Source organism: Girardinichthys multiradiatus, chromosome 13 (assembly GCF_021462225.1).
Source record: "Girardinichthys multiradiatus isolate DD_20200921_A chromosome 13, DD_fGirMul_XY1, whole genome shotgun sequence".
Lineage (NCBI taxonomy): Eukaryota > Metazoa > Chordata > Actinopteri > Cyprinodontiformes > Goodeidae > Girardinichthys > Girardinichthys multiradiatus.
Window position 1 is genome coordinate 28879243 of NC_061806.1, and position 7930 is coordinate 28887172.

The following is a 7930-nucleotide window of genomic DNA, read 5'->3' on the forward strand; positions in this document are numbered from 1 at the left end:
TGTTGGGGGAAACAATGGGAACATTGAAATCTAGGAAAACTTCAAGAGGACATTTTTAGAATCAGGAAATTCAGGAACGGATGGATATTAAAAACTAAAACAAGATGACGAGTAAAAACGAAATATTTTGGATTTCTTCTCGGCAGAAATAAAAGTCAAATTAAATGTTTTTCTTTTGTTTGCCTTTTTCCAAACTGTATCCAACATTTATGCTGTATGAAGCTGTGGTTCATCTCACACCAAATGTTGTTTATTTTCAAATGTTTTTGCTCTAAAGTGAGACTTTGAAGTTTGGGTTTTTAACCCATATGACACAGTTCAACTCTAGGCTTCAGAATTCAGAGGAACCACAACAAATCCTGTTGTTGCCTATTCACACCTCCTCAGGTGTAATTATACATAAGAACAAACACAGCAGAGTAAATCATCCTTCTGTCAGGTTCTTGTTTAAAATGTGACTGACTGGGCAGAGCTATTTTTACTACTCTGAGGTGTTCTTCGGGTCAGCTGTTCAGATTCATTCAGCTGAGACGGATCAGAAGGAAATTTCAGTTCTTATTTCACACATGACAGTCATACCTCATTTAGAGGAAGTGAGACTTCTCAGCATCTTTTCTTGGTTCTGAGCAAAAAGAGGAAGTCTTCTGTGGCTCAAACAAACAGGATAATGGTGCAGAATCAGCAGCAGAACTGGTTAAACTGGACAGCTCTCAGTGGATCTGATGGCATGAGTTTGACTCCTCTCCTAGGTTCTGTTCAGGTGGTTTTTAAGTGAATTATTCATGTTTTCCTCTGAAGTTAACCTGCACAGAACATGAATGAGTTTATCTCAGTAACTTGTCATTATTACCTTCACTAACAGTTTCCTTCATTCAGGGCAGCGCAGTCATGGTTACAAACAGGAACCACCTGCCTCTCTGCATGGATCGGATTCACTGGTGCTTGTCCAGACTGAAAGCTAAGTTAAATCTGACTGGTATGGTTCTTGTGAACTAAAATGGGACCAGAACATCAGAGTTTGGTACCAGAATCACCAGGTGAACCTATCTGTGCTGTGGTTATTACATTTAGAGGGAAAAATCTCTTAATTTCTTCCAGAAGGAGAAACATTGTAAAGACCAATGAAGTCCTGCTGAATCAGCAGAATAATCCCATTGTGGTTCTAACCAGATAGATCCTTTTTCTGAACCCCATGCCAAGGGTCAAAATAAGATAAACTAAATAAAAAAAATATTTTAAAGTAGTCAAGGTCAAACAGGAGCAAAGTTAAAGTATCTGTGGAAGTTTTTTAAGCTCAGATTTAAACAAATCTTTTTTGTAAATTTGAATATTCTGTAAACTGAAAAAACTATTAAATTAAATTAAGCAATTCAAAATTGAGTAAAATGAAAGAAATTAAATAAAACAAAAAAACTACAATATAATACAATGAAATATAATTTTATGCAAATCAAATGAAACAGTAAAATAAAGAATGAGAAAGTGACAGAAAAAATTCAGATAACACATAATAATTATATGAAATAATACTAAAAAACACAATGAAAAGGAATAGATAAAAATATAAATAAAAATAAAATACAAAACCCTAAACCTAAACCAAAATATTTGTTATTTTAGAAAAAGTAGCACAGATCTTTTTAAAGGTTTTAATGATTTTTCTGTAACCTAAATAACTAGTTTTATCTGATTTAATTCAGACAGTACAGGGATTCATCTGACCTCCAAACAATCAAACTGTTTCTCTCTTATGGAAGTTCTGGTCCCTGAAGTCAGATTTTTCTTAGAACCTGAGCGCCCAGAGTGAAGAGATGATGCTGATGTAGCAATTATTTCTATGATTTTCTGGTTTGGTAGAAATTTTACGGCTTTTCTCTTTTGGGCAATAAATTTGTGGATTTACTCTGGTTTGCTCGGTGGTTCAGACTTTAGATGTAATTTGTCTTGGTTTGGGCTGAGCTAAATTAGCTTTGCAAAGATGCTTTGGAAAACCACCAATCTGCTCGCAGTCCGATGGGTGAGTTGGTGGCAGCAGAAGGATGAATTGATGAGTCATGCAGACCAACCAGTCCGTGGCCAACTGACAGGATAGCTGCAGGCTAATGATGAGCTCTAATTAAATCACAAACCTGATAATCAACTCTGATGGTTTGTATTTCACACCTACACAGTCATCATCATCATCATCTCTGGCTTGAAAACAGATCACAGATAAAATCTCTCCTCGGTTCCTCTGACCTGCTGATGAAGCAACAGATGAGATGCCATTTTAGTTATTTTATTCTCCCCCGGAGATTAAATAGCAGCTTGTGTGCTTAATTAATCACATAAAAATAAGGATGAAAGGAAGGAGTTGATTCTCTGCATCTAAATCAGGACTCACGTTCAATTCTAGAACATCATGAGAATGATCTCTAGCTCAGAGGTCTTCAAGTGAAACAATGTAGCTACTAGTCAACAAAGCATAATGTGTCATTATTTATATAGCAGACAATACACCCAAAATATACAGTAGAAGCAATGAATGCAAATCATCTCTGATGCTTCCACAGGGTTTGAGAGGAACAGCAGATTAGCAGGTTAAAGTTCATGACATGATGGTTAGAAAAACACCAAACCAGTCTGGCTGCATGGAAGGGTTGAAGGAAAAATGAAGAACAAGACTTCTGGGACAATGTCCTCTGGGCAGATGGGACCAAAGTAGAGATGTTTGACCATAATGGACAGAACTATGCTTGGAGAAACTCCAAAAACACCAGATCAGCACAAACACCTCATATCAACTGTAAAGCACGGCAGTGGAGGGCCGATGATGAGGGCTTGTTTTGCAGATACAGGACCTGGGCACCTTGCAGTCACTGAGTGGACCATAAACTCTTCTGTCAACCAAAGTATGTGAGTCCATTTATCCAACAGCTAAAGCTTGGTCCTGGGTCAGAACAAGGATCCCAAACACAGCAGCGGGTCTACAACATAATGGCTGAACAAAAAAAAGAATCGAGGTGCTGCAATGGCCCAGTCAAAGTCCAGACCTAAAGCTGATAGAAATGTAGTGGTGGGACCTTCAGTAAGCAGAAACCTCAATGAATTAAAACAACATTTGGAAAGAACAGTGGACCAAAGTTCCTCCACTGCTAAGGTCAGACAGAAAACCGATGTTGAGAGTTATGTCTTCTGACGTAAGTTGAGTTCTGGGTTTCTTTCATGTCTCTGTTCTCTAGTTGCTGTAATTTTTTATTTGCCTATTGTGTTCTTTGTTCATTTAGAACTATTTCTGTAAGATTTTTCCCTGGGTTTCTTTGCTCCTCTATTTAGCTCCTCTCTGTTTATTAGTCTTCCTCCGTCAGCTCCTCTGCCGTCCTCCTGCCTCTATTGTTCCACATTATCACCTGATTGCCTCTCACCTGCACTCTATGCCTTTCTCCACACCTCCCTCAGTATATAAGGTGCTTACTTCTCTCTGTTTACTGCTGGATTCTTCTGTTCTTCTTCCTGGATGTCTGTCACTCCATTCATCTGCCTTTTTCCCCCACCCGTGCTCCATGTCCCGTTCTCTTCGTGCCATACCTCAGGTACGTTTTTACTTTTATTAAAGTATTTTTTCCGCAGTTTATTTCTGTGTTTGGGTCCTTCCTTAATCAACAACCATGATATTAGGACATTCAACAGGCTGTTGAAGGGGGTTCTGGATCAGGGGCTGGACTCTGGTCTGAAATAAAATTTTTGGTCAATTAAAAAAAGCTGTGGGCGAAAACTTTCAGTTTGATAGAAGCGTCTAAAAACAGCCAGAGGAACCCTTTCAGTCTCTCTTTCAGTCACTGCAGCTGAATGTCTGTCAGGCTTCTGGTGACTTTATGTACAGTTCTCAGTTCCTGTTTCTGCACTTGGTTTCCTTGGTAATAAACTAACAGAAACAATAAGTAAACTGAAACCTGGAAGAAGCTCTCGTATCTCACGAAGTTAGGATCAAATGCCCCAGCTGAGCTCCCATATAACAGCTAGTGTGTCAACTAATTTGTCCCAGTTTGTGCCCAGCCTTCCCAGTCAAACCCAACATGAACTTCAATGGATTTAAGTGAACTGTTGAAATAGGAGCTGGAAACTGACGCCACTCAGGAGTTACAATAAGCTGACTTTTGTGACAATCTGATTTCTCTGCAGGTTCAGTATTCAGTCTGGGTGGTTTTTTGCTCTAAGGCATTTCATTTACTTTATAAAGAGCTGGAAAATATGGAGCAGCAGTTTTTAATCTTCTGCCTGCACAGATGATGGCCTGTGTGCGGGCACCACTGTTATATTTACTGGTTGAGGACGAAGTGGAGCAGATTTGACCACCATCATGATTACATTTCATTTCCTTTGAGAAATCAAAAGTTTTAGAGGAGAATTTGTATTTGAAGATCTATCGTGAGTGGCAAGTTTGAACCCTGTTGATTACCATCTGCAGAGGAACAAATTATTCAGTTTCATGGTGAGATGTTCTGTCAGAAGCAGTTTATTTATTGTCTTGATTATAAATAAAAAGCCAGACTTTCGTTAAAAGCCACAACCAAGTTGACGTCTTTGTGGTTTTTTATTCAAGAAGTTGCGAAGTACAAAACAAGAATATGGTCTGTTCTTGTAAAACCGAAAGTGTTTTTTTTCTTCTGTTGCACAAGCTGGTTAGAGGTGATAGCGAAGGTGGAGATTATTACAGAACAAATTCAGCATGTATTACACAGCTTCACTCTCTCTCCTCAACACATCATGAAACTTTTCTAGTAAAAATCCCTCAAAAATCCCCTCAGAGATTCTGTTCGCCTTTCAGTTTTCCAGCTCTGTTCATGGCAGCTATTTCTTTATCTCCATCCTCCTCTTCTTCTTCATGCTGCTCCTCTGGATTAGGCCCACAGGAGTAATTATATTCTAGGAGAGAGGACAGCAACTCCCTGAGAGATCAGCCCAGGGTTTCACAAGGCTTTGTTCCCATGTCACTTTTACTCAATATCTACTGCTGCCTCTAGCTCACCTTATATCTCTGTGTCACCACAAGACTGTGAGAAGATGGGTTGGAATTTTATTGCTTCTGGTACCAAAAATATCAACAGGGTTAAAGATCTGCGTTCAGCTGGACTCAATGAGGCAAAAAACATCAACTCGTGCTGCAAGCAAAGTCCTGACCAACACCAGGACAATGGTAAATACGACACCACTCTTTATACCCCAGCACTGAATGGTCCTACTGTTACTGTCAGGTCTGAACCACCTAGACCTCTCAGGTCATCAGAGAACTGCTCACTCAGGGATCCCATGACCAGAACAAGAGGAGTAAGTGTTGGATTTGGTCCTCAACTCTGGAACAAACTCCTTGAAAACCTGAGATTTTTCTGAAACTTCTGACTTCTTTAAATTATGACTGAAAATAATATCACTTACTGTAATTTTCTGATTGTATAAATCTGATCAACTAAATCTTGATTTAATGCCTCTTTTTCATTTATAATGCCAAAAACCTGATGGGTTTCGTTTCCATGCAGAATTTAACCTTTGTATGAAGGCTGCTTAACTTGTGTGTTGTTTATCTCAGGTACTTTGGTAAAATGTGTTTTTCCTTTTCCTTTGGTCTCGGACTGAATCATCGGCTCCAGTTACCCTGCTAAGGCCAATCAGAGGATGTAATCCTCAAACATCTGAAATATGATGAGAAGCTCTGAGGACTCTGTGTTAAAATGAATCAAACATTTAAGGAATCTTTGAACTCCTGATGTCAAACAAACATGAGAAATAGTGAAGCAGCCACAGTCAGATAGGACAGTGTTCTGATGACTAAGCTGTAAAAGTTGCATGTGTTAAGGTTCACTGTCCTCTCTGTGCTGCTTGGAGATACTTCTGGAATTAAAGGGGCACCTACCTACAAAAGATCTTTTTCCAGACTTCATCTCCTCCTGCTGTGTGGCTGCCAGAGGCTCTGATGAATGAGTGTTTTATCTCCAGAGCGTCCAGGTGATGGGCTGCGTTAGAAAGCTGCAGCCCTCCCTCTCCTCTCTGTCTTCGTCCAGGCTCTGTCTCACTGTAGCTGTGGCCGGAAAACTCTTCGATTCACAGGCAAATAACTTTTCTCCTCTTTCTCCTGCCTCTTATCGCCCAGCCGGCTGTGAGGTCTGTGACGCACCTGCCCCTCCTCTGCCTCCCCACCCTTGTCTCTTCTTTCATCTACCTGGAGAGCCTGGCACTGAACAAAAGCAGGTGTCTGGTTACAGCTCCTGTGGGAGTGGGCATCCCACTGCACGGGAACTGGTCTCCATGACACAGGAACCACCCGAGGAGCCCGCAGAGGCTTTCAAACCTGCTTTAATTGGTCATCAGAGCAGAGGTGCTGAACTTGATGCTCTGGTTTTAAATCCCCTGCCTCTCAGGAGTGCTGAGGACATTATGATCTGGTTCCTTAGAACTGAACACTTCGTTAGCATTTAGCTAAAAGCCTGCGGATACAGTGAGCATGCTCTGATGACGGCTGTGTGAGCTGATGTACAACATCAGTGATGAGTAAGTCACAGTGAAATAAATAAATTATGATTTTTGCTTTGAAAGCTGCAACAAAAATAATGACAAAAATACTTAATTTTAAAAGCAGAAAGATATAAAGATATGACATGTTTGATTGATTTGATTTAAGACAAAAACTAAAAAAGCTTTGCCTGCACAAAATCAGAGGAATGTTTCACAATTAAGGGGAGTTCACCAAACTGGGTCAAAGGGCAAACATTTCCATCAGAAACTGCCAGAGATGGTATTAAAGCAGATATCTTCTGCCATTTTTCCTCAAACTGACACCATCTCATGAGATCAGATTGCAGTACCAAAGCTCTCAACATGCAGTCTGTCTTCAGAGCTCTTTACTTTGCAGCTTATTTGAAGACGTGTATTGAGACACTTGGGCCAACACTTCCCAACTCTTTGAAAGCCTTGTCTCTTTATGGATGGCTGGTCAAATAATGGCTGGCCTCCACATTTCTTCTCGATCTATACATGTACTCATAGCTGAGACATATTCAATGCAGACAAAACCGTGCTGAACCACAATGTTCCAGATGATTCCTGGTGATTTTTCACCAGGAATTGAAAATAGTTTTGTGTCCACGCTATTCTTAAAATATAAATTATGAACATTTTGTCATACTGATTTTCTTTAACTCAAGCGTCCTGACAAGAATCTGGCTAGAGGCGCCATCCTGAGCCTCTACTACCCTCTGATCTTTTTCTGTCTGCACATATGCATCTATATAACACTAACCCCTCAGCCTAACTGTAACCCTGACATCCTTCCCTTTGTGCATAGAAACCTTGCCATGACCAAACTGCCGCCTTTGCCATGCAACTTAACACACTTTAGACCTTCTTCACTCCTGTTCATCAGGACAGTTCACAAAAGAGGTTGTGTCTGGGCAGAGAAAATTTGCTTAGGATAAAACAAACTGAATATTGTTTATTCCATGGTGTTTGCCTTTGTTTGTGTTTCCAAAAGTAAACTTTTAGAGTTCTAGCAGACTACCTGTTGAGCTAATGCTATTGAGACTTTAATAGTGTATTAAAGTTATGACAATCTTTACTTCAATGAGTGTTTTAAACGACGATTAAACAACAACTATAACGCATTGTCAGTGTTCATACGCACATTATTATGTACATTAATGGTAGTTAAACGTACATGTGTGACTTGAAGGAGTTGTTAATAAGCTATAAGCTTTCCTTTGTTAGCTAAAATCGCTAACTGCTAATGCTATTGCCAGGAACATCAAATGTTTATATTTGGTTCATCACCATCTTGTGAGTCCATAAAATGACCTCTGCCAGGTCATTCTTGTTAATTATTTAGAAACTGTTTTTTTCAGCTAAGAATTATTTCTAACCTTTGAACTCTGGTGTCAAATGCTGAATTAGAGATGATTAT

At 39.6% G+C, this 7930-nt stretch overlaps 1 long non-coding RNA gene across 1 annotated transcript; it reads right to left on the bottom strand.

The window, feature by feature from the left end:
* Positions 1-4554: 4554 nt before the first annotated feature.
* LOC124878767 lies at positions 4555-5141 on the bottom strand. The gene is made up of 2 exons (XR_007040852.1): positions 5009-5141; positions 4555-4905 (listed from the first exon to the last, which is right to left on the bottom strand). It is a non-coding gene; the product is annotated as an uncharacterized LOC124878767 (long non-coding RNA).
* Between the last annotated feature and the right edge of the window lie 2789 nt (positions 5142-7930).